The sequence below is a fragment of the Amblyomma mixtum genome, chromosome 10 (assembly GCF_055824585.1).
Source record: "Amblyomma mixtum isolate Tamu chromosome 10, ASM5582458v1, whole genome shotgun sequence".
Lineage (NCBI taxonomy): Eukaryota > Metazoa > Arthropoda > Arachnida > Ixodida > Ixodidae > Amblyomma > Amblyomma mixtum.
In genome coordinates this window covers 99,736,814-99,764,015 of record NC_143021.1, presented here as the reverse complement: position 1 = coordinate 99,764,015, position 27,202 = coordinate 99,736,814, and the positions used below count along the sequence as shown (strand labels likewise).

Here is a 27,202-nt window from a genome sequence, read left to right as displayed (position 1 = left end):
TGAACGGTTCTGCAGATAGTGTTGTGTGGAAACAGGTATCTCTCTGAACGTGTCCTGGTTTTCCTTATATTTGCTGCGCTGTTAGTGAATAAAGTTAGATGAAGTTTAGTGCTAGTCCTGTGTGGTCCTCTCTTGTGTTCGTCTTGGTTGCGCTACTGTTCTTTTCTTACAATATGCACCATCTAGCCCAACAAAAAGTTCTTCTAAACCTCGCTAGTGCCTTGAGGCGACATCAAAAAAGGAATCTAGTATTTCGATGTTTTGGTAAAAATCTTTAAAGCGGAGAAGCATACGTCTGATTGAGTAGGGTTTATTGTTTAAGAGTGTTATAGAGGTGCACTTTGTAACTATGCGACACCACTGGTGTTCCTGCAGGGAACGTAGTACTTTCAAGACATACGTGCATGTGAGCATAGTTCTTTTGTCCGTAAGGGAGGGTTTTTGAGGGCTGTTCTGTATTCACCAGTTGAGAGACGTAAAGCAAGGTTATGTACGGGGTCCAGCCGTTTTAGGTATGATGTTCTCGCTGAGCCAGACAGGACGCACCCGTAATCTAGGCAGAGATAGTACTACAGCCCGATAAATGTCCAAAAGGCATCTTCTATCAGACCCCACCGCTTTCGTGAAAGCACCTCTAGCACATTTAAGGATAGGGAAGCTTTCTTCTTCAGGTTGTTTATGTGTGGAAGGAATGTGAGCTCTTTATCAAAATTATAGCTAGAAATTTCTCTTGTCCATTGACTGGCAATCCGGTTTCCTAAGGTGGAGGGTCGGTTCGTTCTGTAGGCCTTGTTTGAGAGAGACCATGACCAAAGGGGGGGGGGGGGGGAGGAAGAACGGTTGGACAGGAAGTCATTTAGACAGTTCAACATCCTTCCGCGGATGCTAAGGTCTTCTAGGTCGCACTGTATCCCGAACCTCCAAGTGGTTTTATATGCCTTTTCGAGATCGAAGAAGACCGCAAGGGAGTGTGGTTTATGTATGGAAGTTTCTGGGCAGTATTTTCGAGGCGAACTAAATTGTCTGTTACCGAAGATGCCTTTTTTAAACCGCACTGATGTCAAGAAGTTCACGACATTAAATCACGAGAGTTAGCCTGATATTTTCAATGCTTTCAAAAGACTTGGCCAAACAACTGTTAACAGCTTTTGGTTTAAAGCTATCAGGGGAAGTTGGCTGCTTTCCAGGTTTCAGAAATAGCACCATCAGGGCCTTTTTTTTAAGCTTCCGGAATTTTTTCTAGATTTTGTTCAGCAATTTCAGAAGTGGTTCTACAGAAGGTTGATAAAAATGTGGCAGCATTTCGTACTCTGTTTATTTCATGGATTATAATTAATCTATTAAATCTTTCGTTTGTGGGACCACCTGTTGGAAATTTTTTTCTCAGTTTTGTTTTTGTACTTCAAAATGATTCTGTGTAGTTTGAAGAACTTGAAACACTTGAGAAATGCTCGCCTAAGATGTCTGCTTATTCATCTACGTTTGTTTTTGTACTAGGGCTTGTGCAAAAAGCAGTTGTGAACGGAGAGATATTGCCGTTTATTTGTGAATTTTCTGCCACATTTTTTATGTAATTGAACTGTTTATGGACGATATCTAGTTTTTTTTTTCAAGGACATTCCACAGCAGCACAGGCAATTGGCCGAATACTGGAAATAGATGGTTTCCGTGTAGTTCTTTACAGGACCACACTTTGTCAATACATTTTCAATATTGTGCCGATTAGGTGTGTTGATCGGGTTCCAACGGATACGCCGTGCATTAGCTCTCGTCTTTTTAAAGGTAATAAGATTCTCAAGTGTTGACTACCTGCAAAACACCAGGCGTTATTCTGCGCCTTTTTCGCTTCTCGAAAGTTTTTTTTTATACCGCACTTTGTGGTTCTGTCGAACCACTCACGAGGATTGAGAAGTAGCATGACGTGCCGAAGTAATGAAACAAGCTGTAAACGTTTCGTTCAGTTCATCAATCTCGTGATGACATGCACACAGTTTATCAAGAGAGGCCTTTTCCCGGAATAGCTTCCAGTCAGCTACATGGAGCGTCCAACTATGCGGTTTACTTGGAATAATTGATGGGGCTGATTTCAAGTTAATTACCTCGGGAAGGTGACCAATTTTGAAAGGATTATTGAGAACGTCCCAATCACTTTCAATTCAATTCAATTTACTTACCAGACATTTCTGGATGGTTTCCTGGACCTTGTCAAGCTGCGTTAGCAGCTTTTATCCAGTACAAGGCAAAGCGTACAGCACGCGAGAAATAATTTGAAACCCTTAATAACTGTGACTCATACTATAACAATAAATGACAAAAACACAAATCACAGAATAGAGACAGTGATATAGTACAAAATAATGAAAGCACTAGCTGTACACAGAAAAAAAATTACAATCAACATACAACTAAATACGACATGCATTCAAACAACGATCCAATCACAAGTACGACACCGAGCTAACCAACACGGCAAACAATAACAACGATGATATTAACAGTACACAAGTATTCACCGTGTAACGAGGTGGCCCTGCAGTTCCTTTCTTTTATAGCCAGCAGTGTTTTGAAATGCATTTAAGGTACGTGAGAGGTTATGAGTTAACGAGTGTAATTTGTAACTCCGAAAAAATGATATAACCAATACATCCTCATTTCGTGTGTGAATTAATGCTTGGTGTGATCCTAAGGCGCCCAAAGTTGATAAACAATTTCTGACATGGTTGAGGGAAAAACACCTTAGTTGCAGAAGTATAAATGGATATAGGATATCTAGGCGAATGATGGAAAGTGCTTGGAAGGCGTGTTCTATATAACTCAATTTTTGGAGATTTGCAACATGACGAAGAATTCTTTTTTGTATTATGAGCAATTTCTTGATGTTAGTCTTTGTAGTTGTAGTACTGAGTAAACAGTGGCGTTAGAGGTTGAGCGAAAACCCACAAGGTAAAGCAGTCGATTAAAATTTTGGTGAAGTAGATATGTAATAACAAAGTAATTACTCATTGGCATCTACCCAAGCAGCCTTGTATCAAAGTCACGATGTCTTGCTTACTTACGCCGCTTTGCGCGAAGAACGAGCCAAACATGAGCCTTAGTGTCTGCTTCGCACTCGCTCGAAGCCCAAGAATGAGCACGACGCGCGCAACTAGCACACCGCCTGCTGCGCAAGCCAGCACGATCTCCTTGGCAGCTGTATATTTTAAACCTGGGCTGCTTGCGGATCCTATAAAAGCGATTGTGCCACAATTTTCAGCAATTTAGCCTTATTTTGGCATTGTGCTCCTTTTCTTGATACCCGCACACTGTTTCCTAAAGCAGGTAATGAATTACCTTTGCAGCAGCAAACAGAAGCTACTTTTATCTGTCAAAGCAAGGGCTTTGGGTTAGCAAACCAGATGTTTGATATTTCATATCCATGCCAACATTTTTATATGTAAGGACACGTCAGAGATGCACTCGAAATCTTACACACTTGTGAGCACACGTTCACCTAGAGCGTGTTGTGCCATTTATACTTCTTTATTTGTGCTCTGTACAATAAACGTTTTCAGGTTCATGGTCACTGTTCGGAAAGTTTTGGCACGAGTCAGTGTTTAACGATTCACGAATAACGGTGGTGACGTTCACCACACATCATAATCATCAGCCTGACTACGCCCTCTGCAGGACAAAGTCCTCTGCCCTATCTCACCCATTAAGTCTGTCCTGTGCCTGCTGCGGTCACCATATCCCCGCAAACGACTTAATTTCATACACCCACCTAACATTCTGCCGCCCCGTTCTTGCCAGGTTCAGTTTCTAATGGCGGCCTAGGTGGAGCCAGATAATCTTAGCACCCTCCGGTGCGTGAAAGGTACGAACACCGCATTGGTCAGTTCTTACGAAGCTGCTGAGGACTGAGGACCAAAAGGTAATTTGCTTATTCATGTAGGAGGCCAAGTGTTACGGGTGGTCAAATCCTGTTCTGGTGAGGAAGCGCGTTGTCGGTTGTGGTCACCTAGATAAGGCCGCACCCCCAGCCTCGTTATGCAATTGCATCGACACGCGTTTTTTTTTTACTACCCGGTGGAAAATTTCGCTGTACTGGGATTCGAGCCCTGCTCCTCTTGCACGCGTGGCGGATGATCTTTTTGACACCACTGTTCTCTTTCATCAAACATATGCGTATTCTATTGTCTCCAGGAACAGTAGCAGGATTGGGCATTTTATGGGGCTGAAGCATACACCTCTATTTGAAGACTCACGACGTGCTCAATATTCACGATGAAAGATAAACATGCGGCCACAACAGTGTCCACTCCGCGCCGGAAAGCGCATACGTTATGAACATCGGCACAGTGGCCGCAGAAGTCTGTTTAGTACTTGCTTCAGTGCTAGTCGCCTCTGATCGCTCTGTAAAAAAACTGCCGCTAGCTTCACGCCAGCTTCACCGATCCTCGCTAATTCCTCCTCTGTACACATTTCCTCTCGTTCTTTGTAATTCACATCCTCATGGCCCACAAAACGGCCTATTCCAGGATCTTGGGAAGTAAGATGAACAGCTTTCGCTTGAAAACTGGGTATTTTTAAATGGCCGCGCTGAGTCAATACCGCGTCCTCCAAAACGGTATAAAAACATATCGGTGCTGGGATAAACAATGTTGTTGGATATAACTTTAGTTTTTTTCAATTGTTTGTTTTGGGCTTAGTCTTGTGCACACGTACACAGCGAGTCAATAGTCGCCGCGGTGGGTCCGCAGTTATGCTGCTCGGCTGCTGACCCGAAAGACGCCGGTTCAATGCCGGCCGCGGAGGTCGAATTTCGACGAAGGTGAAATGTTAGAGGACCGCGTAGCGTGCGATGTCATTCCAGGTAACAAAAAAAAAACAAAGGTGGTCGAAATTAAGGAAGGTCCCCAGTACGGTGTTCCTCATAGCCTTAGTCGCTTTGGGACGCTCAACCTGATAACCAATAAAGCGCGAGTCCCTACGTAGTGGCCATACATCACGAACTGTGGAGAAGAGTAGATTCCTCTTCTGTACAGTAGCAATGTCCTGGATCTGGTTCTGATCCTGCTATCACTGAGATGTTAAAACAACTTGTTAATGGTCAGCAAGCTATACGAACTGATTTAGACAATGTAGTCAAATGTTTAGGGGAATCCCCAAGGAGGAGTAGACGGAGGTGGAGTGGTCCTACATCGAGTTATTGATCAATTCGCTCTCGCCCTATCATAAACTTGCCGTCCCGGTTAGCTCGCTTGGTAGAGCGACTGCTCCGGTGAAGCGGTGGTCCCGGGTTCGAACCCCGGACCAGGACGAATTTTTCATAAACTGCGAAGTTTCTAAAACAGCCGCATAGCTTTCCTTTGTAGCCGTATGGCTGCGCTCAGGCTGATGTCAATGAGTAATTCCTCCCTTATTACAATGTAGTTAGTAGACTTGAGAAAATAGAAGCCGCTCTTCGTAACTCAGGCTTGCGCATGAATGAAATAAAAAAAACGTAAGAGAGATATAAGAAAAGGCGCAGAAATCAGAGATCATATCAATTATCTAATCTTGGAATCTCAGTTAACTAATCTTGAGGAGAAAGGTTGCTGAAGCAGTTTGATTGTTTTCGGGATTCAAAGAGAAGAAGACGAGACTGAAGAAACATTGCGCCGGAAAGTGATTAAAGAAGTTTTGCAAGATAAACGTACCTGGTCATCCGTGGCACGCATTCACAGATTTAGCCGTTCATCTAGTCACCCTGTTATCCTGCTTCTTTAGTATTACTTAGAAAAGCAAGAGGTTATGGGCGATGCTGAAATGTTGAAGAGAACCAAATTCTCAGTGGAGAACAACAATTCTGCTGAAACATTAAGAAGGCGCAAATTGCTTTGGTAAAGTGCAAAGAAATAAACAAGACTGTAGCAAGAAAATTTTTCTCACATTTGGTAAACTCAAAATCGATGACGACTGTTACATGTGGAATGATGCGTTAAATACGCATGTGCCAGCGCCTGTCGGACGCAGCGCTACCTCTGAGAGATAGCGGTTACCCATCCGCATGCAGGAATTACGCGTGCTGTTCCTAAACGCCAGAAGTATCGTCAACAAAACTGACAGCCTAGAATTCGCAATTGTCTCCTAAAAAATGAGTGATCATGATATTACAACACCAGGCTACCAGCTATTCCGAAAGGACAGGGGTTCCAGGAGTGGAGGTGTACCAGTTATTTTCAAGTCGTCTTTCCAGGTTACTGTCTTTGACCATATCCCTGACCAGGAAAATCTATTTTGACTGTAGCTAGTTCGGTTTATCTTCTTTATTTGTGCTGTTTGTTGTGCTTCCGTTGAGGGCATTGCATTTCTTGAAATTTTGTGTGACTATTTGACAACTAAACATCAAAACAGAGTGATTTTAACAGGTTATTTCAATTTACCAGAATTGGACAGGACTGCTTATAGGAACAGCACTTCTGGTGATGTTCTTATGGACATCATGTTAGCTCTAAACCTTAAGCAATTTGTTCGTGACTGTACGCGTAATAATGCACTTCTGGATATGTTATTGGTGGATGAATTATTCTCAGATGGATGTTGGGTATTGAAGATCACCGATTGCTGTTTTTCTCATGGTCTACTGATCTGCTTGAAAACACTCGCATCTGCCTTTTGCACATGTACATGATTTTGATCGTGCTGATGACGCTTAATGATGATGTCCATAGTTTATTGAAGCGCCTCACGAATGGCATTTTACTCTGGGTCAAACACTTTACACCTAAAAGAAAGGTCAGAATGAAGCGCAAACACCCTTTCGTGAGTCGCAATATTATTCATATTAAGGGCAAACTTAAACGACATAGGCGTAAGCATTTTACATCCTTACAGTCCCTGCAGACATTAAAACATGCATTAGCTCATAGCCTATCTCCTACGAAAATTCGTTACATTAATACCACCTACGATCCTTCCTAAACTCATAAGCTAGCAAATTATGTCGTCACTTTAGTCAAAATATGAAAACCTTGCGAAAAATAAAACATGAAGGTAGGAAACTAGTTTTTTAGCCCAAGAAAATCGCAGAACTATTTAATAGACAGTTTCAAAGTGTCTTCACCTCTGTTATGGCTCTTGCAGTACCGGAGCGAGCAGTGCCTCTAACGAGATTCGTATCGCTCCCGCTGATGGAGTTTTATCTTAACTGTTCAGGATAAAAATCTCGAAGGCCACGGTCCGACTTTATTCCAAATGTTATTGTTAACGGTATGCGCCTCAACTCTCTGAGCATCTTGCTAGGCTTTTTTCAGTCTCCTTGCATTCAAGTGACTTGGAAAATGACTGCACAAAGGGTCGTGTTGTTCCCATTCACAAAAAAAATTCATCGGCACTTTGTCTAAAGCGCGTAGAGGCGAAAGTTTTTTCCGCAGAACTTTGACTGCCTCTGTGGCACTGGTGACGTCCCCACTGGGCGACGTCGCACATATTTCATGGCTAACTACTAAGAAATGAAAATTACTATTTAATGGTTAGTTACTGATTCATGACTAAACACTAATTAACTGCTAATGAATGGCGCTTAAGAGTCGCCTTCAGGAGTGGAACGCGACAGCATGCTGTAGCGCTACCAGGGAGTCCACGGAATGCCACCACCCGTAACGTGCGATGCCTTGCCCTTTGAACGCAACGTTTTTAGGGGAAATGAAATGGCGCAGTAATTCTCTGTCATCTCGGTGGACACCCGAAATGCACCTCAGAGGACGGGAGGAAGTGGTAGTGAAAGAAGACAGAGGGGCCGTAATGAAGAAAATGAAAATTGCATTCTTGAAGAAAGGAACAAAGAGAGACTGTCGGCGAGGCGATGGAGAACGCGCGACCGCGGCTCTGACGGCGGCCCCGGAGCGCCAGCTATGCGCCGTGTGACGCCACCCGCTCCTCGCGCATGCGCAGCTAGGCCTTTCCAGAGCTCCGCGAAATGGCTGAGCGACTAGTGTAGTGTATCTTTCACAATAAAAGCGGATAAACTAACGGTTTCTAATTATCTGTCAGCCTCAATTCTGTTGTAAACTGTTAGAACATGTCGTTGCTGGCTTCCTTAATGATTTATTAAATGGCAGGGGTATTTCATCAAGGGCTCAGCATGCATTCCGGAAATGCATGTCTACTGTTACATAATTAGTTGCACCTGTTGGTGACTTCATTAGCATCTTAGAGGGGTGGCGCTGCAAGCAGCCGTCTCGAACAGACGCACGTTCGCATCGCTCCGACTTTTTGAAGCTTTTTGGCCCGGACGTTTTTGGGCTAGGCTCCCAAAAATGAATGGGCCACCCCCATCGTGTTCCTCTCCACCTGTGGACGACGGTTTCAACGCTTCCGCGTCAACGACTACCCCAGGAAACCATCCGGATGCATCGGATACGCCTACCGCCGAAGCCGCCAACATGGCTTCGCAGCAGCCTCGGCAAGACGCCGCGGTAACATCGTTTTGCAGCGGCACAGATAACGCGGCCCAACCTGACGCCGTGCTCGGCGCCGACGAAAGCATGGCAGATGACGAAGCCATTCAAGTGGTTGCGACGATACCTGTCTCCAACCCATTCTCTGTTCTTTCCACGGAAAACAAGCCGGGAAGCGCCCCTTCCGAGGTAGGATCTTGCACTTTTCCGTTTTCGAAATTTGCCAAGCAACCTAGGATGGGGTCAGGCACCTCGCGGATGGCTCAAGAAAGCACTCGCTTTGAGAACAAACGACACGGCGTAAAACATGCCCACTCGCAGATAGCTATAAATGCTCGCTTCACGGATGCGCATTATCGATCGCTAGGCTGTGCCTCAGCGTCCATAGTCACCCCTATGGGCAGAATCGATCAACTGGCTGATAATGATCATACTGAAGAAGAAGATTGGCAGCCTGTTAGGCGAAAGAACAAGGCCGCAGCCGCCGATCCAATCAGTGTTAAATACACTGTGATAATTAAGCTAACCTCACCTGGACAACTAGGGACACTCCCCGCACACTGGCTGCACGAAGCTGTTGCTAATGAGCTTCGGAAAATTCATTTTCACTCTGGCTTTCAAGTACGGCCCCTTGAACGAAGCAATCAGTTTGCTGTCGACATATCGCATATGCATGCCAGAGACCATCTGATTGGACTGCAGTCTCTCCTAATTTCTGGAAAGGAGACACCTATCCAAGCTTATGAAACCATACGCCCCGGCCAGATACGCGGGGTCATTTATCGTGCCAACGGGTTAACAAGCGAACAGCTCATGGCAAACCTCACGTGCTACTCGTGCAGGATAATAAACGCCAGGCCTATGGGCAAGAACGGAGCAGCTCTAATCACGTTTGAGGGCTCTAGACTTCCCCGAAAAATTCATCTGTACAGCATACTGCTTCCGGTGACACCTTATCACCCGAAGTCTATCATATGTGAGACCTGTCACAAAATCGGACACAGGGCAATTTCGTGTCCACTGGTCGACCAACGTCGATGCTCGTACTGCGGTCGCCTTGCACATGGAAACCTCGAGGTTTGTCCGACGGAACCACTATGCCGCAATTGCAGAGGTCCCCACGTAGCCACGGACCCAAAGTGCCCTGCTCGGCGGCAGGCCACAAAAACCTTGAGGAATGGCATCTTCCGTCGTATCCGAGTATCGCGACGAAAAGAACGCAAACAACAAGCCGAGATTCTACGTGGTAACCAAACGGTGTCGACGACGGCGCCCAAGAGCCCTGTCAGTACACAGCAATCAGCCTCGGAGTCAATTGTGCTTGTTAATCAGGACTTCCCTCCACTACAAAGTCAGCCGAAGCAGAAGACACGAGACAGCGAACATAAAAGTAAACGGCAAGGCGCGCACAAGCCCTCCACACAATCTGAGAGCAATAGTCAAAGGAATGCCACCTCATCTCTAACCGCAGTTTTTGAGCATAGCGCGATGGCACCAAAGCAAGCGCGCATTCATCGGGCTTACGCTGAAACACTCCGTGATACGCAACGCGACGCGCAAACGAATCTTGCAAAAGATAGTTCGCGTACGCTACACTTAGATGAAAACCAGCTCACGCGCATTATCGAACTGGTCACTGCCGAGGTGATCAAGCGTATGCTCCCACTCTTGGGAATGTCACAGGTTTCTCCGAATCAAGAGCCCGAAATTGGGCACACATCATCTTCACTTCCGCGTACCTTTCAGTTTAATAATGGCAGGAATTAGCGCGAAACCACATGACATTTTTGCTTCGGACTCTCCTATATGGTTCTTGCAATGGAACTGCCGGGGAATCCGTCGCAAACAAGCGGAACTTCAGAGGAGACTGTCCATCACGCCAACGCCTCCTCTAGCTGTCCTGCTTCAGGAGACTGGCATTAATAAGCCCAATCTAATAGGGTACAAACCTTACTGCACCCCTTCCATAGAGCACCGGCGTCCCGGGCCAGGATCGCGATCTGCGCCTCCAATAGCCAATGGGCAGGCATGCGTTCTTGTTCTGTCGCGCACGGCCCACACTGAACTAGATACTTTCGCGTGGTGCACGCAGACGCAGGAGGTAGTGGGAGTACGCCTTAGCTTAGATGGCGACCAACAAGCCTTAGTTTTTTCAATCTATGCGCGATCATTCGGTACTACGAAATATCGAGTAGATATGTCTTTTGTAGAACACTTCTTAAGGATATATCCCCAGGATCGTGTTGTAGTTGGGGGTGATTTTAACGCCATGCACAGCAGCTGGGGATATCATCACTCAGATGCTAGGGGAAGGCACCTTTGGCAGCAAATTGACAGAGCGAAACTGACCATAGCCAACGACCTCACGCTACCTACTCGCCTTGGCCAGCACAAAGGTCAACAAGACACTTCCCCCGACTTGACACTAGTGTCTCATCCCAGTGAGATCCTATGGTCGAGGGCTGACGATGTCATGGGCAGTGATCATTATCCCGTGGTGGTCTCATGGGCTCCTCGAGGGCGAAAGTCATTACAGCGGCAACAACGCCGTCGAATAGAGGAGCACGTCTCATGGGACGATTTTCGTAGAATGCTCGGTACGGTGAACGCTCCCACAGGGTTAGACGAGCTCATTACTCAGATCAGCGATGCCAAGAAGAAAGCTACAACGAAGCTTTCAGTCAAGTTTGATGCCCCAAAGCCGGATTCCCACCTTTTGAATCTGTGGAATCGTAGGCTTCGGGCTCTCAAGGCGTATCGCCGATCAGGCCGGACACCCCATCGGAGGCGTGCTCTCACTCGCATCAGTCAAGAAGTTGAGAAGTATACTCTGCAGCTCGCTCTTCAAGACTGGCAGCTGCTGTGCCACTCACTCAATGGAGCAGCTAACTTATCAAAGGCCTGGCACATATTTCGAGCTATCCTTGGACGCAAGAAGCCAATTTCCCCTGCCCAATGCATGGCCTTGAAATTGAATGTCTCCCCGGCGAAGTTAGCTATACAAGCAGGGAAGGTATTTTTTCCCCAACCTGAAAATGCAGATGTCTTGCCTGCGGACCCCGTATCAGGTACATCAAACGATTACGACGTTCCCTTCACGTTAGACGAACTGGAGGCAGCTCTGTATGACTCCAATCACAATAGCGCCCCAGGGCCGGATGGTATACGCTACTCAACACTTCTGAACCTTCCCAAGTCACATAAAGTTGCCCTCTTGAAAGAGATGAACAAGTACTGGGCCAACGGTGATCATCCTCTTGCCTGGAAGAAGTCAGTGGTAATACCAATTCCAAAACCTGGCAAGCCAAGTCGAACATTACAAGACCTCAGGCCAATATCGCTGACGTCCAACCTTTGTAAGGTCATTGAACGTATGGCTCTAAGAAGACTTGAATGGTACTTAGACAAGTACAACGTCCTGTCTCCTATGCAAGTAGGTTTTCGTCGAGGGCTCTGTGCCCAAGACATTCTTAGAAGGCTTTATAAAGACGTTCTCGCATACCCTAGCAGCGCACAGCTCCGAGTGGTTGTTGGGGTAGACGTCAAAAAGGCGTTTGATTCCGTGCCCCACTCGACCATACTTCGCCGGCTACAGGAAGTGGGGATAGGCGGCAACCTCTACCGCTTCGTGAAAGCCTTTCTTGCAGAAAGAACTTTCTCGGTAATGGTTGGAGATACTCAGGGTGAATGGCAACATAACCAAACAGGTGTCCCCCAAGGCGCTGTCATATCACCGGCTCTTTTTAACATTGCTATGTCAGGTCTCCCGCCAATGCTGTCGTCGATACCCGGTCTTAATTTTGCCGTGTATGCGGACGATATAACGTTGTGGACTAATTCAGGGTCCCCTGCAGAGCAAGAACTAGCCCTACAAACAGGCCTTAATGCAGTCCATGAATACATCAAGAAGTGTGGAATGGAAACCTCTCCCGAAAAAACCGAGTATGTGGTTGTATTAAATGGTTCGCGGGTAAGAGCCGAGGCCGAACGCAAACTTATCTCTCTTCATTTAGGGCACTCAATTATCTGCCGGAAACAAACAATCCGTATACTCGGCATGCTTATTGACGAGGATGGAGGAGCCAAAAGCTGGCTTCACAACACGATGCATAGCTGTCATCAGGCATTACACCTTATGCGCCGCGTCTCTGCGCGTGGATGGGGAATCAAGGAGGTGGGGCTCCGTCAGATTACCCTGGCACTCATAACATCAAAAATCCTGTACGCATATTCGTACATGCGGCTTAACGCAACCCAACGCCTTCAGCTTGAGCGAATCAATCGCAAGGCGATGCGCCTGGTTACTGGTCTGCCGCAGTACTGCCCAGTTGAGAACCTACACGCATGCAGCAAAATCAATGCCCTACAGGATCTGGCAGAGCAGCAATCGCTAGTCCAGCGAGTCCGTCTCTCCACAACGGCGGCTGGCCGACAGATCCTGCGGGCATTAGGCTACAACGTTGACAACTTAGAGCCACTTTCGTCCGCTGCCCCGCCATGGGAACTGATCGACTTAGTAGATGGTATGCCATTACCAAAGAATATGAGTTCGGCTAATCCTCAAAGGCGCAAAGCTGCCGCCAAACGGCACGATAAGACATCATACAAGTTAGCCCAGGAAGGAGCCATCCAACTATACACGGACGCCGCTCAGTTTCAACATTGTGCCGCTATAGCTTGTCACGATTCTGTGTCAGATACCTCAGTAGTTCAACGGCTTTCCGAGGAACACACCGTCACCAATCTCGAACTCATGGCCATACGACTTGCCATTACTCGAATAGTAGAAAGACAAGATCTGGCTCCTTGCACCTACCATGTTTACACAGATTCACAAGCAGCGTACACCGCCTGCCGCGCAGGGGGAGCTGACTATGCCGTTCTCAACACTATTCGAACAGAAGCCCGTCGCCTGCGAGAGGAGGGCTACACTGTCATTATCAAATGGATTCCTGCACACGAAGGAATCACTGGAAACGAAAAGGCACACCAGGCAGCGCGCGCAGCAGCTCTTTCCGCACCTTTGCCTGGATCCACATTCGTTTCCGCTTCTTGGCCCCCTGATGACGTTGCGCACCCGTCATCGCCCCATATGGATAGGGCGGAGACATGGCATCGCGCACAACGCTATCGTCGCAGCATACTCCAGCACTTGGCCAACCCTGAGCAACTATATCGCCGTCCACATAGCGCATTAAGGAGAGTGGAGGCAGTGCTCCTTCGCCGAGCCCAGACCGGCCAGCTTCTATCACCAGCCAAGTTGCACCTCATAAACCCGCGCTCATACCCGACTCCTCAGTGCCCGACGTGCCCTGCCAGAGGCACGGCCGAACATCTCCTGTGGAGCTGCCCTACCTTTGACGCAGTACGGGAAAGAGCACTCAAGTCCCTGGGCGGGCTTCGACCTGGAACCCTGCAGGAATGGGTCGATCCGCCATCGCACATCGGGCCATCAGACGCACTCCGGCTCTGGCGAACTTTTCTTTCCTACTTCAAGGAAGATGAAGGGCCAGGCCATCACTTCGCGGAGCCGACCTCGGGACGACACTACCTCGAGGAAGAAGTGGACACCGGTCCCCAACCCGCACTCCGACCTTCACCCCCACCCCCATCCTCACCCCCACCCTTAACCACTCCCCCACCCCAACCTCCATGAAGCACCTTAGTTCTGCCGCAAGGTATCGGCCTACTAAATGCAGAAATAAAGACGTTTAAAAAAAAAAAGCATCTTAGATAGTTTGGGACAGGTAGGTGAATTATTTCCCGATATGGCGGAAGCCTTCGATAAACTACCGCCTTCCAAACTTATTTATAAATTGCAGCTGATTGGACTTACATTGTATTTTGTCGAGTGGATTAAAGCTTATCTGAGCCGCCGCGGTGGCTCAGTGGCTATGGTGCTCGGCTGCTGGCCCGAAAGACGCGGGTTCGATCCCGGCAGCGGCGGCTGAATTTCTTTGGACGAGAAATTCGAGGCCCGTGTACTGTGCGATGTCAGTGCACGTTAAAGAACCCCAGGTGGTCGAAATTTCCGGAACCCTCCACTACGGCGTCTCTCATAGCCTTAGTCGATTTGGTACGTTAAACCCCATAAACTAAACCAAACCTAAAGCTTATTTGACAAACAGAACTCATTATGTCGAGGTAAACGCTACCTGTTCCAAAACACTTGCTGTCACTTCAGGAGTCCCCCAGGGAAACGTGTAAGGACGTATACTTTTCTTAACATATAAAAAAGATATAATTGATTAAATTTCCCATTCAGTATCAATAAATCGGTTCGCAGATAACTACGTTGTTTGTAAAAAAATATTATCAGTAGCAAACCACCAGACGCTTCGAGAATGCATGATAAAAATATGTCGATGGCGTGGAAAATGGAATATGAACCTTAATATGGACAAGACTGTTCTTGTGCAGATTACACGAAAGAAAAATTTGAGCTCTTACTAGTATCACCTTGTGAACAGTAATATTCGGGAGGTTCCCTATTATAAATACCTCGGAGTCACTCTTACTAAAAGACTAAATTAGAGCGCTCACATTTCTCAAATCTGCTCGGCCGCGTTCACGAAGCTTTGCTTCTTAAAGGGACCCTGAAAAGCTCTTTGCTACGGTTAGCAAAAGCCCACGAGAGGTCGGTATTCCATCACATGTCGCCACACCGCAAAAATTTTTAAGCGAACTCCATCAACACCGAAGATATCGCCGATTAAAAATGTTGTTCCTCCTCTCCCCCACATACTACCCTCAACTCATACACGCGGGGCTGGCTCCGAAAAAAAAATGGCTGAGGCTTAACTTGTTTAAGCCTGGAGAATGCGAAGCATCATCGTGTCGCGTATTTTGGAGGCGCACAACCACAGCGACGGCGCGTGTGGGCCCCCGTTTCTCCACTGTCGTGACGTCATCGTGTCACGTGGTGTGACGTCATGTATCACGTGATTTGGAGGCGCACAACCACAGCGACGGCGCGAGGTGGGCCCCGTTTCTGTACTGTCGTAACGTCATCGTGTCAGGTGGTGTGACGTCATGTATCACGTGATTTGGAGGCGCATAAACACGGTGAAGGGCTGAAGTGGTAGCTAAAGTAGTATGCTTCGCATAAAAAAGAAAAGACGGGCCGATGCTCCGCGCATGCATACGTCAAGCAATGGCGCTCTGCTTGTTTACTTCCGGTGGTCGCAGACACATGTGCGAAAAGTGAGTGCGATTCAGTGCGGTGCGCTGTTGCGAACGGCGTCGCAACGTCCGATCGCAGCTAGTCGCCTGCGTGCAACTTGCTGCCGCGCGCGGCTCGTCGTTGACAAGCCGCGCGCGGCAGACGCAACGACGGGAAGCGGAAGCCAAATCGAGGGCGGAGAGCGGCAGCGTCGTGATGACGTACGCGCGCTCCTCAGGGCGCTCGGGGCCGAGCCACGCCGGGTCGGCTGCCAGCCTTGGTGCCGGCCGCCGGGGAGTGAAAAACGCGCTAGTATTGTTTGTTCACGTTTATAGCAAGCACGAGGGTTTTGCAGCGATGGCGTAGAGGTAGAGCATTCGCCTCGCGTGCAAGAGGACCGGGGTTCGAATCCCGGTGCCACGCAATTCTCCACCGGATTAAAAAAAAAAAAAACCTCCGCGCGTCGATGGAATTGCATACCCAGGCTTGGAGTGCGGCCTGATTTCGGTGACCAGAACCGACAACGCACTTCCTCACCAGAACATGATTTGGCCACCCTGGTGTAGTACTTGGCCACGACCTTCTATGAACAAACCAATTAACCCTCGGCCCTCAGTCCCCAGCGGCTGCGGAGCAACTGACCAAGGCGGCGGTCAGATCTGTGACGCAGCGGAGAGTGCTAAGAATCTCTGGCTCCGGACAGGCCGCCATTGGAAACTGAACCTGGCAACGTTTAACGCAAGAACCTTATCAAGTGAGGCTAGCTTAGCAGTGCTATTGGAGGAATTAGCCGGTATTAAATGGGATGTCATAGGGCTTAGTTAGGTGAGGAGGACAGATGAGGCGTATACAGTACTAAAGGGCGGGCATGTACTGTGCTATCGTGGATTAGCTGATAGGCGAGAACTAGGTGTGGGATTCCTCATTAATCAGGATATAGCTGGCAACATCAAGGAGTTTTACAGTATTAACGAGAGAGTGGCAGCTATCGTAATTAGGCTTAATAAGAGGTACAAGCTGAAGGTGGTGCAGGCCTACGCGCCTACATCAAGCCATGATGACCCGATAGTTGAAAGCTTCTATGAGGATGAGGAATCGGCAATGACCAAAGTAAAATCACAGTACACTGTACTAATGGGCGACTTTAATGCAAAAGTAGGTAAAAAGCAAGCTGGAGACAAGGCGGTAGGTGACTATGGCATAGGTTCTAGGAACAGTAGGGGAGAGTTATTAGTAGAGTTCGCAGATAGGAATAATTTACGGATTATGAATACCTTCTTCCGCAAACGAGCAAACAGGAAGTGGACGTGGAATAGCCCCAATGGTGAGACTAAAAATGAAATAGACTTCATACTGTGTGCACACCCTGGCATCGTAGAGGATGTGGAGGTCCTCGGTAAGGTCCGTTGTAGCGACCACAGAATGGTAAGGTGTCGTGTTAGCCTAGATTTGAAGAAGGAACGGAGGAAACTGGTGAAGCGAAAGGCTATTAACGAGTTAGCATTAAGAGGGAAGGTAGAGGAATTCAGAATGTCGCTGCAAAACAGATTTTCCGCTTTAACTAAAGAAGACGACCGTAGTGCTGAAACAATGAATAATAATCTTACAGCTATCGTTACAGAGTGCGCCGCAGAAGTAGGTGGTAGGATTGTTCGACAGGATACCAGCAAGCTATCTCAGGAGACTAAAGAAATGATTAAGAAACGTCAAAGCATGAGGACGTCTAACTCCACAGACAGGATAGAACTAGCAGAGCTATCGAAGTTAATAAATAAGCGCCAGGTAGCCGACATAAGAAAGTTTAACATGGAGAAAGTCGAGCACGCTCTAAGGAACGGAGGTAGCCTAAAACCAGTGAGGAGAAAACTGGGCATAGGTAAAAACCAGATGTATGCGCTAAAAGACAAACAGGGCAATCTCATCAGCAATATGGATAAGATAGTTGAATTAGCCGAAGAATTCTACACAAATCTATACAGAAGCGAATCTAATCATCAAGTTACTGAGGGAGGCAGTCGAGCACAGCAATGGGACATCCTGCCAGTAACGAGGGAGGAAGTAAATAAAGCCTTAGGAGCAATGCAAAGAGGGAAAGCAGCTGGTGGGGATCAGGTAAGAGCAGATTTGTTGAAGGACGGAGGAGAGATTGTGCTACAAAAACTAGCCACCCTGTATGCGCAATGCCTTGTGACCTCGAGAGTAGCAGAAGCTTGGAAGAACGCTAACATTATCTTAATTCATAAGAAAGGAGACGTCAAGGACTTGAAGAATTACAGACCAATCAGCTTACTGTCCGTTGCCTACAAGGTATTTACTAAGGTAATCGCTAATAGAGTCAGGACAACCTTGGACTTTAGTCAACCAAATGATCAGGCAGGCTTTCGTAAAGGATACTCGACAATAGATCACATTCACACTATCAATCAGGTGATAGAGAAATGAGCAGAATATAACCAAACCCTATATATAGCCTTCATTGATTACGAGAAAGCATTTGACTCAGTGGAAACCTCAGCTGTCATGCAGGCATTGCGGAATCAGGGTGTAGAAGAGTGCTATGTGAAAATATTGGAAGATATCTATAACGATTGCACAGCTACTATAGTTCTCCATAAAGTCAGCAATAAAATTCCAATACGGAAAGGTGTCAGGCAGGGAGACACGATCTCGCCAATGCTCTTCACTGCCTGCTTACAGGAGGTATTCCGGGGACTGGAATGGGAACAGTTGGGGGTAAGAGTTAACGGAGAATACCTGAGTAATTTGCGATTCGCTGATGACATTGCCTTGCTAAGCCACTCAGGACAAGAACTGCAAAGCATGATCAATCAGTTAGACAGGCAGAACAGAACGGTAGGGCTAAGAATTAACATGCAGAAAACCAAAGTAATGTTCAACAGCCTAGCAAGGGAACAGCAGTTCGCCATTGGTAGCGAGGTGCTGGAAGTAGTAAGAGAATATGTCTACTTAGGGCAGGTAGTGACCGTAGATCCGGATCATGAGAGGGAAATAACTAGAAGAATAAGAATGGGGTGGAGCGCATATGGCAAATTCTCTCAGATCATGAATGGTAGCTTACCAATATCCCTGAAGAGAAAAGTATACAACAGCTGTATCCTACCGGTACTCACCTATGGGGCAGAAACGTGGAGGCTAACAAAGAGGGTTCAGCTTAAGTTAAGAAGAACGCAGCGAGCTATGGAAAGGAAAATGATAGGTGTAACGTTAAGAGATCGAAAGCGGGCGGAGTGGGTGAGGGAACAAACGCGGGTTAAGGACATCTTAGTTGAAATCAAGAGGAAGAAATGGGCTTGGGCAGGGCATGTAATGCGAAGGCAAGATAACCGCTGGTCCTTAAGGGTAACGGAGTGGATTCCAAGAGAAAGCAAACGTAGCAGGGGAAGGCAGAACGTTAGGTGGGCGGATGAGATTAAGAAGTTTGCGGGGATACAGTGGCGGCAACTGACAAAGGACAGGGTTAATTGGAGAGACATGGGAGAGGCCTTTGCCCTGCAGTGGGTGTAGTCAGGCTGATGATGATGATGATGATGATAGCAAGCCCTGGGATAGATGCATGTCAAAAATGCATCACTTCTGACGGTCGTTGGCCAATACCGAGCTGATCGTAAAAGTGATGAATGCGATAATAGCAAATATCATCCCATAGCCGCTTTGGTGCTGCTGCGGCTCTTCGCCTGCCGACTGCTAGCTCCGTTGCTGAAAGCGTCGTGGAAATCGAATATATATTCTATTATGGGACGAGTTCGCAGTAAAGCGATGTGAAGAGTAGGCCTTTTGATATAGCGCAAGCGACTTCCGAAGCGCCGTCAGCCACGGCTTCGATGCGAAACCATTAGGCCTAGCGACGACTAGGGCAGCCTGGGACCAACGCGCAGTTCGTCGCCCGGCGTTGCCGCAGTCGGTGTCGTTGCCGAAAGTTCCACTTTTGAACAGACATGTTGTCGTTGCTGGAATCTAGGAAGCATCATCTCTGGTAGAATGGCTGTTTTGTATTTCCTTGTGCGAACGTCAAGTACGCCGAGCATGCCGGCCGGCCGACCGGCCTGGATCACGTCTGCCGGCGTCATAAAAAAATGAGCTAAAGAGTGTTCTTGACGTAAATAATAAGCCCTAGGCCATGAAATGTAAAAAATGTGTCATTTTTGAGGATCGCTGACCAATACTTAGCTGCTGGTAAAGGTAACAACTGTGATACGAGCAAATTTCTGGGCACAACCGCCTTGCAGCTGCCGCTGGCCCTACGTTGGGGTCCGGCTCGCCTGGCGCCCGCTCGCTTCGCTGCTGAAGGCGTCGCGGAAAGTGACCACACTATTACTTTATTGTGAGATGATGCTGTCGACTGTAAAGCGATGTGTAGAGTAAGCCTTTTATTATAGCTCAGGAGACTTCTGAAGCGCCGGCCGCTGCGGCTTCGACGTGAAACGAGCTATAAGCCTAGCGACGACCACGGCAGCCAGGCAGCAGCAGAGCTCGTCGCTCGTAAAGCCCGCGAGCGATGCCGTTGCCGAAAGCTCCCAACATAAGCAGGCATGTTTTGTCGCTGCTCGAGTATAGCTGGCAGTCTTTCTGGTGACGATCGGTGCGGCGCGCCGGCCAAGTTTTCGCACATATGCGTCTCCTGCTTGCTGCTCGAACGGCATGGATCCGGAGCTCGAAGCGCGGCTGCGTGCAGCCACCGCTGAGATGGGCTTCAAGCCTTTCAGTACACGCCATACCGAGACCCACAGGGCGACGACAGCAGCGACATATATAATTCTAGTACACTATAGCAGCGACTCGTCGGCGCAGCTAGGAAAATCGCAAAGGCGGGCGCCAAGATTTGACAAGAACACGTGCTATTGTGAGCAGACGGATTTCCTTCTTTACCGGAAGTACCACATTAATTTCAAGAAATGCGCTGGATTCTTACCTCTGTATACGTGTGTTTTAAAAAATAATGAGCGATCAATAAAATAGTATTTCAAGGAGCATCAGTGCTCAGTTTCAAATGAAATACTGCAAAAATTGCGCGTGACGTCATTTGGCAGAGCCAATGATAAGGGCCGCCCAGTCCATCGCCAAGGCTGCCCAGTTTATGTCATGTGGTAGAGGCGGGTAAAAACGCGCGGTGAGGTTTCGCCCTAATCGGCTGTGAGCGGCAAGTTTGAAAAATTGTTTGTAAATTATTGGTTCCACGCGCAGCTTTCTGAATCAGGCAGAGACCACCTCTACAGAGTTGTTGCAATAAAATATGATTGAAGAAACCATTTCAGGGTCCCTTTAAGACACAAACTAAAACACACGCATAACAATATAAAGTTAGTTGCATGTAATACTTTCATCAGTACTAAACTCGAATACGCTTCTGATATATGGAATCCGCACACTCAGAACGTTATTTATCAACCCGAACTCATTCAAAAAAAGGCGGTCCGTTTTGTGTTCAATAAAAGATGATCCGACTCGCCAGCAAAACTTACGGACGATAACAAAATTCTGTTGCTGCATGTCGGCCAAAAAACAACCGCATTTCACTTCTTCATAAAACTGTGTCAGGTAAATTCTGAATTATTTCTTCCATTTCTCAGCCATTGCACCACTAGAAAGACCCGTCACACCAAAGAACACTCTTTACGGCTTCTTTTTGCCAAAACACACGCATACAAGCACAGTTTCTTCCCAACAACTATTTCTGACTGGAACGCGCTTCCTGAATGTTTTGTATGCCCCTCTTGCCTAGGCCAATCTGGCCTGCAGTGTGGTGAAATAAAATAAATAAGTAAATAAACACTAATAACTGAAAGTTTTCTTTTCTTTTTTCTGTGTTTCCTACTTTTGTGTCTTATGTTAAACATTTTTATCGCCGCCTTCTGTAATACCACTGAGCAGTATCGGGGTTAATAAATTGAAATGAAGTCCCTCAGCAATGGCCGTTGAGAACGCACACTCACCAAGCTTTATTGGGTAGAGCCCCGTGAGGATAGCGGCCCTCGACGGCGTGCATGTCGGCAGCGTGTAGTACTGGCTGAACAGAGCTCCAGTTGCAGCCAAGGCGTCCAGGTTTGGTGTTGGTATCTGGCAGGCGCCGAAGAGTGAGGTGTCTGCCCATCCCTTAGTTTGTAGCAGGAAGAACATACATGCATCAGTGTGTCCGTTATGTAGAAGTGATAATCTGTGCATTTTCAATATGGGCTGAAACGGGCCGACAAAGTTCGCGCCAGTCTGATTGGCTTTCTCATTCCCTCCGCCCGGAAGTCGCCTTTCCAGACCCGTCGTCTCCTTTCACGTCCACCACGACAACGTCTCTTTAGCAGCTTCTCCTCTCGAGCTCTTCTCCTCTGGCCGACTACTCCATAAGCTGTTTCGAGTCCGTTTACGTCTCTTCTTTTAATCCCACTTCCCCAGACGCAGCCTGTGTTTTGACTGTCTGCCTGTGACTGTGACTTTCACTGTGTTTTTTATTGGGGTTTGCTCTTGTTTTAGTGTTGTTTTATCACTCGTTTGGTCTTCCCTTTAAATAGTTTTTTTTCTTTGAGCCTTTAGATCTTTTTAATTTATCTTCAATTGGTGTTAAGCCTGGCAAATGGTTGCTGATCTGGGCTTCCTATCTTTCTTTTTTGCTGTTTTTACATTTTCTACGCGAACCAATGAAAGGACTGAAAAGGATAATACCTAGCTTGTTGAAGATATAGGAGTATCGTGCTACTCTCCCTTTTCTACCAGACATCACATTGTCTCCCATACGTCAGGTGAAATAAGCTTCAATGTCCACTCCTGAGCAAGAGTGCTGACATCTATGCACAAATCGTCAGATCTTTATCTCGATGCGAAAATGGCGGATAAGAAAGCTGCGAATAAAAGAGAGTTCACTTCCCCAGGCACGAGCTTCAAGTATCTAAGTAAACACCTGCGTAAATCCTTCGATTTATGCTTCTGAAACGATCTTCGACACATTGGAGTGACAGGTGACCTCCTCACACTGGAACCTTCAAATATAAATGTTCTTCGATCTCAGACGCCACTGGAGGTGTTGAGTTCCCTCTCCAAGGACCAGTTACAAAGTATTTATTCAAGCAGGATAAAATAATCTGAGCTTATACTAAAGTCCCTGTGGTGTGTTGTTACGATAGGGCCGCTATGTCGATGAGGGCTTTGGATCATATGCAAGTGGATTTAGCGCTAAAGCAGTACCTATGTCATGAAACTTCTCCATATCTCTAAGGGAGTGCCTGGTGCGCGGGCTAAAACGGCGGCACGGCAGCGCTGGCTGAAATCAGGAGATGGACCTGTGAAGTACATTACACCAGTTATAGTTGAGTCATTTAAAAGAGAATGAAATGGTGGCAAGCTGGCCTCCAATGTGGCGGATCTTTGACTGGTTACGTTGCTCATAAACAATACAGCCGCGTAGTGAAGGCATTGCCCGACGAAGGTGCCGCGCTATAATTACGCGAAGAAATTCCGTGTCTTCAACCATCCCCGTTATTCGATCGGACATCATTGAAGTAGCGGCAGCAAGAACGAAGCTCTGCTCACGAGTTCTTTCGACTGCATGTCTGTGTGTCTCCGTGGAAAGAAGGTAGCGTTGTATTAGTTTCTATAGCAGTTTTTTGATCGCTACCTAGCTCGTCGAATTACCTGCGGTGACTTCAACGCCCAGCACTCTGTCATGGGTGACAAAGATTGCATAAGCCCGCAGACTAGAAATCGCAAACAGCACTGACTATGTTTACCTGTTGGTTGTCAATGATGCAAGTCCCACTTTCATGCTACCACCAGCCTCAACCATAGCTACAGGCGTCACATTGATTTCACCTGAGAGTACGACAAAAAACACTGCACTACTCATAGGGTCTTCGCAGTCTTCATGTGTGGAGACACTACTCGAACTCCTGCGACTCCTGCAGCAGCTTGGGCACATTCGACGAGTGAAAGCTGATATCCTGCCAGCTGACATTTCAGTTGACATAGGAGCGAAATGGTCAAAGGAACCTTATCCCAGCGGCGGGGGTATAGGGAGGCGCTTGATCAATATGAATATTTCACTTTTGCTGGCCACTTCGGCGTACGTGGTTATGACAACTACCAGGAGCTTCTAGCAAGCATTTCCGGTATGTTACCCAGAACATGGCTGCTACTAAAATGGCGAAAACTTCTGCGGTCGATTAAAAGACTAATGGCAACCCCGGACTTAAATACGCCTGACACAAAGAACTGAGCGGTAGGTTGAAGGCAGTGTGAAGAAAGCCTGCGTGTTTGCAATTTATACAATTCTGCACAAAGCGCCTTAAATGGTTGTAGCCGGCAGCAATTTTAGTCGGTCTCAATATCGTTTGCCCAGCAATGGGCGTAGTCAAGGTGATGATGCTGATCAATTTCTTTGAGCGATCGACAACTGGTTGCGCCAGAGCACATTTTCTGCATACACACAAGAAAAAAAGATGTAATTGCAGCATATAGAACGAATAAGCTACAGCTATCAAGGTCACTCACCGCTCATGAGCTAAGACGTTTTGAAAGCTAAAAAACACTGACAAGATTAAAACACGCAAGACAAAATTTGATCAGCAGAACACTAGTAGAGTCTGTTGGGGACTCAACCCGCAAGTACTTGGTGTAGTGTAAGCCATAAAATAAAGTTTATTTATGTAGTTATAAATGACGTAAGCGAAATAATAATAGACTTTTTATTCGTATAAACAAAATCTATTTTAGATAGAATGTTTATAGCTACCAGTTATCACTAATGGTCCGAACGAAAGCACTGTTAATTATTCGCGAAGGTATCAATGCTATGCCATTTAATCTGAATGCTAAGAATTCGTCAGGACCTAATGGCATTACAAATGCATTTAATTAATAGACGTCATGCCAATCAGGTTTCGGGCTTTCTGACCGATATGTTCAACTTGCCGATAGCCACAAGAGACACAGTAGTGCTCGGCTGCTGACCCGAAAGACGCGGGTTCCATCCCGGCCGCGGCGGTCGAATTTCTTTGGAGGAGAAATTATAGAGACCCGTGTACTGTGTGATGTCAATGCACGTTAAAGAACCCAAGGTGGTCAAAATTTCCGGACCCCTTCACTATGGCGTCTCTCATAGCCTGAGTCGCTTTGGGACGTTAAACCCCATAAAACCAAACCAAAACCAACAAAGTAGCTTAATGGTGCAGTGAAAGGGTGACTGGCTTTTCGTAAATAATTATCACCCTGTTTCAATCACAAGTACTTGCTGGAAAATGTTACAGCATGCTGTTGCATGTTACGCTGATAATTTTTTAGCTGATCGTAAAGTGTTGTCGTCACGACATGGCTTCATAAACCTTTTCCATGGCTACACAGTTTTTTAAACTGTTCATTAGTTGTAGGGCACAAATATTGCGCCTGGGAAGGTAGATATTGTCTTACGTTTTTCTAAGGCCCTCGATAAATTGCATCAAAGGAAACTACTCTAGAAATCACAAAGCCTTGAACTGCCTTTTTAGTGTTTTGGTAGATCACTGTATATCTCTGAAATATACGCCAGTTTGTTTAACTCGAAAAATGTAGGGCTACACTTCGTACGTTTCCTGGTTTCTAAGGCCTGTCGCATCTTGCTGCCGTCAGGGAGGAGAGTTTCCACAACAGGGAGTGCGATGGAGCTATAACTCGCGCTATTTCTGCTGATCACTAGCCTTGGGAAGACGGCGAAGTATCTGGAGCATTTTCGTCCATATGCCTGTGTTCGACCCTTTATGCACGAAGAAATATAATATCGTCGGCGTTGCCCTATCATCTTATAAAGACACTCGAGGTCGATTTCCGGACGGAGGAGACTTGAGTACTAAACGCTGCGACAACGTTCCGAGGTTTAGAAAGAATGTTCTACTAATTGCACCTATTTTGCATCGGGCTGAGGAGCTCATTGCGCGCTATGGACACTCTGAATAGTCGTAAACGTGTGGACCATTTCTTGAGGTATGCTTAACAGCTGCCGCAGCGAGAAACGACACGCATAGCGCATGTCAATGGTATGGCGCTAGAGGTAATTGCTTCTTGGCCATACTTTGTGAATCGTTATGCATCCCCAACGTTCATAACTTATTGAAATTGAGAGATGTGGTCAGTATTCCCTCAGCAAGGTGTTACATTCACTGATTTTACAACAGGGCTACTTCACCGCTAAGAATTAAACACCTTTTGTTCCTAGCGTCCAACTTAGAGCATATCCAGTTTCTCATGCACGTCCTCATTACTTACCACATCTCGTTTCTTCTTCTGCATTATGTTACTGACGCATGTCCAGAGAGTGCCGTATGTGGCAATTATATACGGGTTGGCTCTAGAGGGTGCTATCGGGAGAGCGATCGATTTTGATTTGGCGGAGAGTGAAAAGTGTGGATAGATGTTACTTGCTATATCGTCCGCCAAGATGAAGATGATGTGCGGACGCTTTCCGTCAGCACAAACACTCGACAGCGCCAGGAAGGCGACAAGGGCCGCGATCATCCTGAAACATGTTCAAAGGAGGTATTTCAGAACACAAAGAAGGAAGAAGCAGACGCAGAAGTTGAAAAAGATAGTGGAGCTAAGCTAACAGGCTCAGCGCATTATTCATCGAAAGCTGGTTGAAATTAGCGGCTTTTTAGGCATGTATAGTCGGTCTGGCGCATGCATGCAACGAGAACGTTAGCACTGGAACAAGCATATTTAGAAAAATTTTGTGCATGCCACAAACCAACCCCACACACGCTAGTATGGCTATTTCCATGCGCCTCTCTTTCCTAGTCTAGCCACTTGGCCTTGGCCTGCTTATTTCAAGCATGTTTAGGTCCCTGGCTTAGCCTGTCTTTGTCGAACTAGTTTGGCCACTGGGCTTCGCTGTCTTTTTTTTTTTGCCAGCACCACCGCTCGCGGTACCGTCTTGAACGTCCAGCTCGGGTATCAACACGCTTTGGACTTTCCCACCAGAATAATTCATTACGTTAGCATGGTGACTTTACGAGCACCATACGGCGTACAGTTTTCATGAACATCCGGCGTGGTCTCCTGCTCTTCGCATCTCGTCAAAGCGGCCCTGTACTCCACGGCTGACTGTGCGACATTCGCAAACCTCAAAGGGCTCTTGGTACCTAATACATGTCACCATCTCGTCTAGCGGACGTCCTCTACCTCTCGTACAATTATAGCGCTAGCTTCTCCCTTTACTTTGCATGTGTGACAAGCTGCAGCGCCCTCACTTTCTTTTTTTACTCTGACCCTCCTGCCAACACCCAGTCCCTCCGGTGCGGCTTTCCGTCCTTCCTTTCGTCTCAGGCCTCCTCGCTACTTGAAAGAGAAAAATCTAACGAAATAATTTTAACGAAAGAAAAAATCGCTACTCCAGCAGCGGATAAAATGGCTTTTGCGCAAGCTCCAACGGTGCGTGCGCAGCGTTATGCGGCGACTACTTGGCAGTTCCGCGGCTGCTACCCGCAGCTTGCTTTGCGTATTTACGAGAGGGTGACACCCTCGCCTGCACTCTACGCTCCCCGCTGGTCCGCCTGCCGCCGAGCCAATGAAAGAAGCCGGAGACAGATTACCCCCAAACCATGGCTGCTTCTGGCTCCACAGCTCATCCCAGACTCCACACCACATCCCA

At 47.1% G+C, this 27,202-nt stretch overlaps 1 pseudogene; it reads right to left on the bottom strand.

The window, feature by feature from the left end:
• LOC149326528 (arylsulfatase B-like) overlaps positions 1 to 26,070 on the bottom strand; it is a 219,435-nt pseudogene extending 193,365 nt beyond the window's left edge.
• Between the last annotated feature and the right edge of the window lie 1,132 nt (positions 26,071 to 27,202).